Below are 13,522 nucleotides of genomic sequence, written 5' to 3'. Positions count from 1 at the left end.
ATAAACATGCCGCAGTCGGGCATCTAAGCGACACCACATAAAGGGCTTATATGAGACAATAATAAATATTGAATATCCAGGAGGTAGAACCATCCCAAGGATATCCAACAATCATAATCATAGGGGTTAGTCGAGAGTAAAAATAATAGTATGATCATCCACCATATTTCATGATTAGTCTCACGATTTCTTTAACTTCCTCCGAAGACCGACACTTGACTAGTCAACCAGTCGTCCTTGGCCGCGGACACGGCTACTCGAATAGTTTTGACTCTGCAAAGGGTGTACTCTTTACCCACAACCCACGGGTTTCAATAGTCACTCGGACTAATCCCGCATACGGTATCTCATAGGTAAACACTCAGAACCATTACACACCCATTTTTCCCCCGCGAAGACCTGCCTCACCCGGACTACGCTGCCAGGGAAACACCATAAGACACGAAGTCTCCAACCTCGACTAGCATGGGATCAAATTTATACTCCACGCTACAAGGGAATGGTCATTCCCTCTCGGTCCCAGACCGGAAACACCCATGCCCCCTGACCGGATGACTGGATTTAGTCCAGGGCCATGGATACCTTCATTACGGCCTCTCTACCTGGTGTGTACCTGGTAATAGGTTTACGCCCTACTAGACGGTATCCCCTTTCGGGAAGATCTGTGGCGGCACAAAAGGTAAGGTGACACATAGACAAGACTCGATCAACGGTCGACTTAGGAGGTTTAAGTTTTCATGTAAGGGTTAGCACCACACAATCTTGCTGAAAGAATTACCTCAGTGTTACTACCATCACACCTCAGTATGCTCTCACTAGCCACTCTCGTCCCACGAGGTGTCTGTCCATGGTCTCACAATATCCAAGACAACCCTCCCTTTGAGGTTGTCGAGACCAACATAGCATACGGGTCATGAGGTAGTACCCACTTACCAAATGCATCACATAATAATATATCTATCTCATGCAATCGTGCAATGATGTGATTTCATGTGGGGCTTCCGTCAACATAACAAAAACACGCATATAATGCACCACAGCAAACATCAAACACTTAATGCAAATGAGGGTTCAAGATGCTTGCCTTTGGAGCTTGAGGAGGGTGATGTGTACCACAAAATCTTGAATTAAGTCTCCTCTCTCCAAATTCCTATTTTGAAAGTATTTAAATTAACACACAATTTCAAAACAGCACATAAAATTTCTTTGAATATTTTTGAAATAATTTTGTAAGTAAACTAGAGGAAATTTTAGAGAGGTAGGAAAAAGAATCAGTCAATTTGGAGTTATGGTTTAAAAATTATAAGTGATCTCCCCGTGCTCGCTCACCATTGCCTCCCCTTTCCCCCACCCATTCTTCTTATTATTATTCTCCGACTACAAAGTGCAGAGACGCCGGCCGGCAAGAGATGTCGAGCTCTAGCTCAGCCTCCGACCTCTCATGGCCACGGTATGGTGAAGTGTCGTTGACGCAATGTCCGGATTGCCCACGCATCAGGCCACTGGTACGTCGTCTTACTCGAAAGAAGGAGAATGGGAACAAAGGGCGCGAGATTGTGACATGCGAGAGATGGGGAAGGTAAGATCTCTCCAGATTTCTCTAGATCTCTCCAGACTTCTCCAGATCTCTCCAAATCTCTCCAAATCTCTCCAAATTTCTCCCGATTTGTTTTTTTGCTCAGATTTTAGATTTACGGTTCATGTTTACATTTTCAGGACCTGCCTCCATGCAACTATTTTGAGTGTATGGATGAATACATTGAGAGGCTTCAAATGGAGGGCTTAATTGATTTGACGAGGGTAGCAAAGATGGTGCTTGATCTGCGGTCAGCTTCGAAGACGATGGGGGCTGCGGAGATTTTGCGCTCTGACAGCGTCGCTCCGACGACGGGGGATGCAGAACTCAAGGGGAACTGAAGAAGTTGAACAAGCACTTAAGGCAGATGATTTATGTGAATAATCAGGCTAATCTCATAGCTGCAACATTTTATTTGTGTAGAGTTGCTCTAGAATTTGCTTACTTGCAATTAATAAGAAGTAATAAGGAAAGAGAGGTTCACATATAACAAGTATGATGATTGAAACTTGTTGAGAATAGACCAACATAGACCCCAGTCATTGTTGCAATTAATAAGAAGTAATAAGGAAAGAGAGGTTCACATATAAATACATCATCTTAGACACTTTCTATAATTGTGAGCACTCACCAAACTATTACATGCTTAGAAGTAGATGTTGGACAAGGAAGACAACATAACGAATTGTGTTTGCTTGGTTCCAAACAATGTTATATGCCTAGAGATCCCTTAGCATGTGACGATTGCTTCCACCTCATATTAGCCAAAACTCCCGCACCAAGTAGAGATACTACTTGTGCATCCATAAACCTTTAACCCAGTTTTGTCATGAGTGTCCACCATACCTACCTATGGATTGAATAAGATCCCTCAAGTAAGTTGTCATCGGTGCAAGCAATAAAAATTGCTCTCTGATATGTATGATCTATTAGTGTGTGGAAAATAAGCTTTATACGAACATGTGATGAGGAAGACATAAAAGCGACAGACTGCATAATAAAGTTCTTTATCACAGGAGGCAATATAAAGTGACGTTCCTCCGCACTAAGAGGACACGCATCCAAACCTCAAAAGCGCATGACAACCTCTCCTTCCCTCTGCGAAGGGCCTATCATGTACCTTTACTTTTTGCCCTTGAAAGAGTCATGGTGATCTTCACGAATTCCTTATTTTGCCTTTGTCTTGGCTACCGTCACATGCTAGGGAAAGATCTATATTCATATATGAGTACTTATGCTTTATTGTTGTTGACTTTACCCTTGAGGTAAATGGTTGGGAGGCAAAATTATAAGCCCCTATCTTTCTCTGTGTCCAACTGAAACTTTGATACCATGAGTACCACGTGAGTTGTAACAATTGTGGAAAACAAAAGAGATAATTGAGTATGTGGATTTGCTTTACAAGCTCTTATTTGACTCTTTCTGATGTTATGATAAATTGCAATTGCTTCAATGACTATAGACTGTTGTTGGCTACTTCTCGGTAAGGTTTTTGTTTCATACTTTGCTTTGTGAAGGAATTGTTACTTTCCCATAAGAATCTTTATGATGTATTGTTGTTCTATGTGTGATCATGATGCCCTCATGTCTGTATTATGTTTTATCGACACCTTCATCCCTAAACATGTGGACATGTTTATGGATCTTGGTTTTCGCTTGAGGACAAGCGAGGTCTAAGCTTGGGGGAGTTGATACATTCATTTTGCATCATGCTTTCATGTTGATATTTATCGCTTTATGGACTGTTATTATACTTTGTGGTACCATACTTATGCCTTTTCTCTCTTATTTTGCAAGATTTATGTGAAGAGGGAGAATACCGGCAGCTGGAATTATGGACTGGAAAAGGAGCAAGTCTGAGTCCTCTATTCTAGGCAACTCCAAATGCCCTGAAAATCAACGTGGAATTTTTTGGGAATATATAAAAAATATTGGGCGAAAGAAGTACCAGAGGGGAGCTGCCAGGGGCCCACAAGCCTGGTAGCCGCGGCCTCCCCACCCCCCCCCCCCCCGGCCGCGGCTACAGGGCTTGTGGGCACCCTGGTGGTCCACTGTCCCCCCTATTCTGCTATATGAAGGGTTTCGTCCGGAAAAAATCAGGGCGGAGCTTTTTCGTGGATTCTCCGCCGCCACGAGGCGGAACTTGAGCAGAACAAATCTAGAGCTCCGGCAGGACGATCCTGCCGGGGAAACTTCCCTCCCGGAGGGGGAAATCGTCGCCCTCGTCATCACCAACACTCCTCTCATCGGAGGGGACTCGTCATCATCAACATCTTCATCAGCACCATCTCATCTCCAAACCCTAGTTCATCTCTTGTAACCAATCTCCGTCTTGCGACTCCGATTAGTACTTGTAAGGTTGCTAGTAGTGTTGATTACTCTTTGTAGTTGATGCTAGTTGGATTACTTGGTGGAAGAGTTTATGTTCAGATCCTTGATGCTACTCATTACACCTATGATCATGATTATGATTATGCTTTGTGAGTAGTTACTTTTGTTCCTGAGGACATGGGATAAGTCATGCTAATAATAGTAATGTGAATTTGGTATTCGTTCGGTATTTTGATATGTTGTATGTTGTATTTTCCTCTAGTGGTGTTATGTGAACGTCGACTACATAACACTTCACCATATTTGGGCCTAGAGGAAGGCATTGGGGAGTAGTAAGTAGATGATGGGTTGCTAGAGTGACAGAAGCTTAAACCCCGAGTTTATGTGTTGCTTCGTAAGGGGCTGATTTGGATCCACTAGTTTAATGCTATGGTTAGACGTTGTCTTAATTCTTCTTTCGTAGTTGTGGATGCTTGCGAGAGGGGTTAATCATAAGTGGGATGCTTGTCCAAGTAAGGGCAGTACCCAAGAGCCGGTCCACCCACATATCAAACTATCAAAGTAACGAACGTGAATCATATGAACATGATGAAACTAGCATGACAGAAATTCCCGTGTGTCCTCGAGAGCATTTTTCCTCCTATAAGACTCTGTTCAGGCTTGTACCTTGCTACAAAAGGGATTGGACCACTTTGGTGCACCGTTGCTACTACTTGTTACTTGTTACTTTTCACCTGCTACGTTTCACCTCACTACACCATCACATGTTACCGCTACTTTCAGTGCTTGCAGTTATTACCTTGCTGAAAACCGTTTATCAGACCCTTCTGCTCCTCGTTGGGTTCGACACTCTTACTTATCGAAAGGACTATGATTGATCCCCTATACTTGTGGGTCATCAGGAATCAATCACGGAGAGCATCTACATCAACTCCATTGCCTCTTCGATGATGCGTGAGTAGTTCACCACAGACCTACGGGTCCATAGCTAGTATCTAGATGGCTTCTTCTGTCTCTCTTTGTTATTCAATACCATGTTCTTCATGATCGTCATGGAGATCTCTCCGATGTAATACTCTTTTGCGGTGTGTTTGTCGAGATCCGATGAATTGTGGGTTTATGTTCAGAATATCTTTGAATGTTGTTTGAATCTTCTCTGAATTCTTATATGCATGATTTCATATCTTAGCAAGTCTATTCGAGTTATTGGTTTGCTTTGGCCAACTAGATTGGTAATTCTTGCAATGGGAGAAGTGCTTAGTTTTGGGTTCAATCTTACGGTGTTCTCACCCACTGACAAAGTAGGGGTAGCAAGGCACGTATTGCATTGTTGCCATCAAGGATAAAAAGATGGGGTTTTCATCATATTGCTTGATTTTATCCCTCTACATCATGTCATCTTACCTAACACGTTACTTTGCTCTTCATGAACTTAATACTCTAGATGCACGTAGGAGTCGGTCGATGTGTGGAGTAATAGTAGTAAATGAATAATCATTTCGGTCTAATTGACATGGACGTGATGCCTATATGCATAATCATTGCCTTGGATATCTTCATAATTATTCTATTTTCTATCAATTGCTTGACAGTAATTTGTTCACCCACCGTATTATTTTCTTTCGTGATAGAAGCCTCTAGTGAAACCTATGGCCCCCGGTTCTATTTTCCATATTATACTTTCAGATCTATAAACCAAAAATACCAAAAATATATTGCTTCTATTTATTTACTTTTGTTTTACTTTTAGTTCTAGCAATCGTTTATATCTATCTCTATCAGATCTCATCCTTGCAAATAACCGTGAAGGGATTGACAACCCCTTTTTAGCGTTGGGTTCGAGTGTTTGATTGTTTGTTTAGGTGCTAAGATTGGGGTCTTGCTTGTTCCTCCTACTGGATTGATACCTTGGTTATCAACAAAGAGAGGGAAATACTTATCTACTTTGCTGCATCACCCTTTCTTCTTCAAGGGAAAACCAATGCAAGCTCAAGAAGTAGCAAGAAGGATTTCTGGCGCCCTTGCTAGGGAGGATACATAGCAAGATCAAGCCTACCAAAGTACCCATCACAAACTCATCTCTTGTATTTACTTTATTTTCCATTTGCCTCTCGTTGTCCTCTCCCCCACTTCTAAAATGGTTTTCAGAAAATACCAAAAAGATTTGCCTTTTTATTCGCCCTTCTTCTGTTCGTCTTTTCTTGATTGCTTGTGTGCTGGATTGCTTGCTTTGTCACAATGACTCAAGAGAATAACAAGTTATGTGATTTTTCCACTACTAATAATAATGATTTTATTAGTACTCCAATTGCTCCAGCCACTAGTGCGGAATCTCATGAAATTAATGCCGCTTTGCTCAATCTTGTTATGAAAGAACAATTTTCTAGACTTTGTAGTGAAGATGCCGCATCCCATCTAAATACTTTCGTTGAGTTATGTGATATGCAAAAGAAGAAAGATGTGGATAATGAAATTGTTAAATTGAACCTATTTCCTTTCTCACTATGAGATCATGCTAAAACTTGGTTTTCATCTTTGCCTAAAAATAGTATTGATTCATGGAATAAGTGTAAAGATGCTCTTATTACCAAGTACTTTCCGCCTGCTAAGATTATCTCCCTTAGGAACGATATAATTAATTTTAAGCAACTTGATCATGAGCATGTTGCACAATCTTGGGAGAGGATGAAACTAATGATTAGGAATTGCCCTGCGCACGGTTTGAGTTTATGGATGATTATACATTTTTTTATGCGAGATTGAATTTTCCTTCTAGAAATCTTTTAGATTCCGAAACGGGTGGTACTTTTATGTAAATCACATTAGGAGAAGCTACTAAACTCCTAGATAATATTATGGCAAATTACTCTCAATGGCATGCCGAAAGATCTACTAGTAAAAAGGTGCACGCTATTGAAGAAATAAATACTTTGAGTGAGAAGATGGATGAATTGATGAAATTGTTTGCTAGTAAGAGTGCTCCTATTGATCCCAATGATATGATTTTGTCTTCTTCGATTGGAAATAATAATTAATCTATGGATGTAAATTTTGTTGGTAGGAACAATTTTTGTAATAACGTGTATAGAGGTAATTTCAATCCTAGGCTGTTTCCTAGTAATTCCTCTAACAATTATGGTAATTCCTACAACAATTCTTATGTAAATTATAATAGGATGCCCTATGATCTTGAGAATAAAGAATTCATTAGGTCGCAAAAAGGTTTCAATGCTATGATTGAAGAAAAATTGCTCAAGATTGATGATTTGGCTAGAAACGTTGATAGAATTTCTCTTGAGATGGATTCTTTGAAAATTAGTTCTATTCCACCCAAGAATGAAATTAATGACTCTTTAAAAGCTATGAGAATTTCTATTGATGATTGTAAGTAAAGAACCGTTAGAATATGTGCTAAGCATGAATGGCTTGAAAAGGTGTGTTCTCATGATAATAATGATGAAGATCTTAAAGTGATTGATGTGACTCCTATTGAATATTTGTTTTCTAACATGAATCTTGAAAAATATGGGACTTGAGATGAGTCAACTTTAGTTATAAAGCATCCCAATGATTTGGAGTTTATAGATCTTAATGATAAGGTTCATAAAAGTGGGTTTGGAGAGGTCATGACTTTAGTTAATGTTAGTCCCACTACCTTGGAAGATTGTAAGACTTTTATGCATGTGGATCATGAAAATAATTCTTTATGTGATAGTTATATTTTTTAATGTATTCACGATGCTACTGAAAATTACTACGCAAGAGGAACATATGCTTTTACATATTGCAATAATATCAAGTTTCTTCTCTATGAAATTTTGAAGTTATACTTGTTTTGTCTTCCTATGCTAATTGGTTGTTGTTCCCATAATTTGTTTGCTCACAAAATCCCTATGCATAGGAACTGGGTTAGACTTAAATATGCTTGCCATGTGATTCATTATGCTCTCTTTATGTTTCAATTTTTTACCTTTATGCGAGCATCATTGGAATCATCATGCCTACCTAGGGGCATAAAACGATAACGCTTGTTGGGAGGCAACCCAATTTTATTTTATGATTTTATTTTTTGCTTTTGCTTTTGAGTTCTGCACACATTATTACCTCTGTAGTAATTTTGTTTTCTTGTTTTAATTAGTGTTTTAGCCAAGTAAGACCTTTGGGATGTCTACGGTGTTTGCAAGTTGATTTACTAAAAACAAAAACTTTCGCTATCAGTCCAGGAATTTAGTAAATTCACTGGAACATTCTTTTGATCTGAAAGTTTCACAAAAGATTGATATACAAATTTCCCTGATTGTCCTTATTTTTCAGATTTTTTGGGGTTACATAAGTATTCGACGTTTATAGATTGCTATAGACTGTTCTGTTTTGACAGGTTCTGTTTTCTTTGTGTTGTTTGCTTATTTTGATGAATCTATGGGTTGTATCGGGGGGTATGAACCATGGAGAAGTTGGAATACATTAAATATTTCACCAATATAAATAGATAATGAGTTCACAACAGTACCTATAGTGGTGATTTATTTTTCTTATACTAACGGATCTCTTGAGTTTTCTGTTGAGTTTTGTGTTGTGAAGTTTTCAAGTTTTGGGTAAAGATATGATGGACTATGGAATAAGGAGTGGAAAGAGCCTAATCTTGGGTATGCCCAAGTAACACCAAACCATATTAAAGGATACCAAAGAGCCTAAGCTTCGGGATGCCCCGGAAGGCATCCCCTCTTTCGTCTTCAATCCATCGGTAAATTTACTTGAGGCTATATTTTTATTCACCACATGATATGTGTTTTTCTTGGAGCGTCTTGTATGATATGAATATTTACTTTTTATTTTTCCACAATCATCCTTGTTGCACACATCTCTTGAGAGATACACGCTGAATCGTGAATTTATTTGAATACTCTATGTGCTTCACTTATATCTTTTGAGCTAGGCAATGTTGCTCTAGTGCTTCACTTGTATCTTTTAGAGCACGGTGGTGTTTTATTTTATAGAAATTATTAAACTCTCGTACCTCACTTATATTATTTTGAGAGTCTTTTAAACAACATGGTAATTGGTTTAGGTTATGAATTTAGTCCTAATATAATGGGTATCCAAGAGGGATATAATAAAAACTTTCATACTAAGTGCATTGAATATGATGAGAAATTTGATTCCTTGCATATAGTTTTGAGATATGAAGATGATAATATGAGAGTCATGCTAGTAAGTAATTGTGAATTGGAAGAAATACTTGTGTTAAAGCTTGTGATTCCCGTAGCATGCACGTATGGTGAACCGTTATGTGATGAAGTCGGAGCATGATTTGTTTAATGATTGTAAACATTTGTGTGAAGGTCGGGATCGCGCGATGGTTAACTTCTACCAACCCTTCCCCTAGGAGCATGCGTATAATACTTTGCTTCGATAACTAATAGGCTTTTACAATTAGTATGTGAGTTCTTTATGACTAATGTTGAGTTCATGGATTATACGCACTCTCACCCTTCCACCTTTGCTAGCCTCTCTAGTACCGCGCAACTTTCGCCGGTACATTAAACCCACCTTACACAAAACACCCACCATATACTTTCCTCAAAACAGCCACCATATCTACCTATTATGGCATTTTCATAGCCATTCCGAGATATATTGCCATGCAACACCACCGTCCTATTTTTTTATGACACGCACCATCACTTCGATATTGCTTATAGAGTCATATTTTGTTCTATATATCGAGTTGTAATCTTTGAGTTGTAAGTAAATAAAAGTGTGATGATTTGCATTATTACAGCATTGTCCCGTGTGAGGAAAGGTTGATGGAAGCTATGATTCCCTCACAAGTTGGGATGAGTCTCCGGACTTTACAAAAAATAAAAGAGGCGAGTGAAGCCCATAAAAAAATAAAAGAGGCCAAAGATGTCCACCAAAAAAATGAGAGAAAGAGAGAAGGGACAATGCTACTATCTCTTTCCAAACTTGTGCTTCAAAGTAGCACCATGTTATTCATAGAGAGTCTCCTATTTTGTCACTTTCATATAAGTAGTGGAATTTCATCTTTTGCACAACCACTTAGTTTTATTTTTGAGCTTTCATACATTTATAGCTCTAGTGCATTTGTTGCATGGCAATCCCTACTCACTCGCATTGATATCTAGTGATGGGCATCTCCATAGCCCGTTGATACGCCTAGTTGATGTGAGACTATCTTCTCCTTTTTTTCTTGCAACCTCCACCATATTCTATTTCAACTATAGTGTTATATCCATGGCTCACGCTCATGTATTGCGTGAGAGTTGAAAAGGTTTGAGATCATAAAAAGTGTGAAACAATTGCTTGACTTTCATCGGGGTTGTGCATGATTTAGATACTTTGTGTGGGGAAGATGGAGCATAGCGAGACCATATGATTTTGTAGGGATAACTTTCTAAGGCCATGTTATTTCGAAAGGACACAATTGCCTTGTTAGTATGCTTGAAGTATTATTGTTTTTATCTCAGTATTAGACTTTTGTTTTGAATCTTATGGATCTGAATATTCATGCCACAATAAAGAATATTACATGGATAAATATGTTAGGTAGTGATACGTCCCAAACGTATCTATAATTTCTGATTGTTCCATCATCTTTTGGGTGACATTGTTATATGTTTTGCTACACTTTTATATATTTTTACACATATTTGGACTAACCTACTAACTCAATGCACCCAGTGCGAGTTTTTGTCTGCTGATGTATTTTTGCAGGGGCTTTTACCCAAATTTCCACAGCCCGAAACATCCCGAGAAACATATATAAAAATCAGCATGACGGAAGCTTCCAGATCACCGAAGATGGGCCAGAGGGGAACCAGGGGCTGCCCAGACAACCTCCCGGTGCGGCCTGGCCCCTGGCCGCGCCCACGAGCCACCTGGGTGGGCCCCACCTCCTCGGAAGCCCTCCTTTGGCCTATATTTACCCCCCATGGAGGAAACCCTGACTCCGGAACCCTTTTCTCCAGAAGCAATTCCGATCTCCGCCGCCATCACCAACAAGTTTCGGGGGACCAGAATTCCTGTGTCGGCACCCTGCCGGGACGGGGAAGTGCCCCCGGATTCATCTCCATCGACGTTGCTTCCTCCCTCCATGAAGCGGGAGTAGTTCCTCCTCGGGGCTGAGGTCTTCTACAGTAGCTATGTGGTTAATTCTGTCTCTCATGATGTGATCTTGATTGTGATCATGGGCTATGTTAATCTAGGGTGATCCCATGATGTTTCCCCTTCTTCTATGTATTGGATTTATGTACTCACTTGAGCTTATCTAGTATAATCCCCGAGACCATGATGACAACGGTCTATTGGACATGCATTAGAAGAATATTTTCATGAGTGATTTCCTCTTTTGTGAATTGATTGAAGATTGAGAGTCTCTTGGTGCTTGTCTTTGACTATCCTTGAGATATGTTGTGGTGATTGTGGTACTGTCTTTGGATGGTCGCGGTGACATTGGGAAATCCATAGAGGGAACTACGAACTCTGAGGTGTGCTTTTGTAGCCCTACATAATTCTCGTCCTCTCTTGATCACAAAGGAATGACCTCCGAGTATGTCTCCATTGCATGTTTTAGTGGAAATATCATGTAATTAGACTATGTTAATGTTGTTGGGAGTTGCCACTAGTGAAAGTATGAAGCCTAGGCCTTGTTTCTCACCATTGTTACACCGTTTATGCTCACTTTTGTCACTTGCGACCTTGCTGCTATTTTTATTTCAGATTTATATTACCTTGCTTTGCCACACCTATCACCCATATTTTACCATCTCTTCGCCGAACTAGTGCACCTATACAACTGACAAATTGTATTAGGTGTGTTGGGGACACAAGAGACTTCTTGTATCTTAATTGTAGGGTTGCTTGAGAGAGACCATCTTCAACCTCTACTTCCCTGAGTTTCATAAACCCTAGGTCATCCACTTGAGGGAAATTCCTGCTGTCCTACAAACCTCTGCGCTTGGAGGTCCAACATAGTCTACAAGAATAGAAGCATGCGTAGACATCAGGTAGCATTCCACATCAAAAATTCTGTTTTTATCATTTACCTACTCAAGGACGAGCAGGAATTAAGCTTGGGGATGCTTGATACGTCTCCAACGTATCTATAATTTTTTATTGTTCCATGTTATTATATTATCTGTTTTGTATGTTTTGTATGCATTAATATGCTATTTTATATTATTTTTGGGACTATCCTATTAACCTAGAGCCTACTGTCAGTTTCTGTTTTTTCCATGTTTTTGAGTATTGCAGATAAGGAATATTAAACAGAGTCCAAACGGAATAAAATCTCCGGAATGATTTTTCTTGGACCAGAAGAAACCCACGAGACTTGGAGAAGGGGACAGGAGACCTGCCGGGAGACGACATGCCTTGAGGGTGCGCGCCCCTGGCCTGTGGGGCCCCTGCAGGCCTCCTAACCCTAATCTTCGTCCTATAAATTCTGAAATATTCCCCCAATACCAACACGACACCAAAAAATACTTCTCCGCCGCCGGGAGCTTCTGTTCTCGTAAGATCCAATCTGGGAGCCTTTTACGGTAATCTATCGGAGGGGGAATCGACCATGGAGAGCATCTACATCAACTCCATTGCCTCTCCGATGATGCGTGAGTAGTTCACCACAGACCTACAGGTCCATAGCTAGTAGCTAGATGGCTTCTTCTCTCTCTCTGTTGTTCAATACCATGTTCTTCATGATCTTCTTGGAGATCTATCCGATATAATACTCTTTTGCGGTGTGTTTGTCGAGATCCGATGAATTGTGGGTTTATGTTCAGATTATCTATGAATATTATTTGAATCTTCTCTAAATTCTTATATGCATGATTCCATATCTTAGCAAGTCTCTTCGAGTTATTGGTTTGGTTTGGCCAACTAGATTGGTAATTCTTGCAATGGGAGAAGTGCTTAGTTTTGGTTTCAATCTTGCGGTGTCCTCACCCAGTGACAAAGTAGGGGTATAGAGGCATGTATTTCATTGTTGCTATCAAGGATAAAAGGATGGGGTTTTCATCATATTGCTTGAGTTTATCCATCTACATCATGTCATCTTACCTAATGCGTTACTCTGTTCTTCATGAACTTAATACTTTAGATGCAGGCAGGAGTCGGTCGATGTGTGGACTAATAATAGTAGATGCAGAATCGTTTTGGACTACTTGACATGGATGTGATGCCTATATGCATAATCATTCCCTTGGATAGCTTCATAATTATTCGCTTTTCTATCACTTGCTCGACAGTAATTTGTTCACCCGTCGTATTATTTTCCTTCATGAGAGAAGCCTCTAGTGAAACCTATGGCTCCCGGGTCTATTTTCCATATTATACTTTCAGATCTATAAACGAAAAATACCAAAAATATATTACTGTCATTTATTTACTTTTTTTTACTTTTAGTTCTAGCAATCTTTTATATACATCTCTATCAGATTTCATCCTTGCAAATAATGGTGAAGGGATTAACAACCCCTTTTTAGCGTTGGGTGCAAGTGTTTGATTGTTTGTGTAGGTGCTAAGATTGGCGCCTTGCTTGTTCCTCCTACTTGATTGATACCTTGGTTCTCAACAAACTAAGGGAAATACTTATCT

This window comes from Hordeum vulgare, chromosome 5H (assembly GCF_904849725.1).
Source record: "Hordeum vulgare subsp. vulgare chromosome 5H, MorexV3_pseudomolecules_assembly, whole genome shotgun sequence".
NCBI lineage: Eukaryota > Viridiplantae > Streptophyta > Magnoliopsida > Poales > Poaceae > Hordeum > Hordeum vulgare.
The sequence above is the reverse complement of the archived record's forward strand: the minus strand, read 5'-3'. Positions refer to the sequence as shown.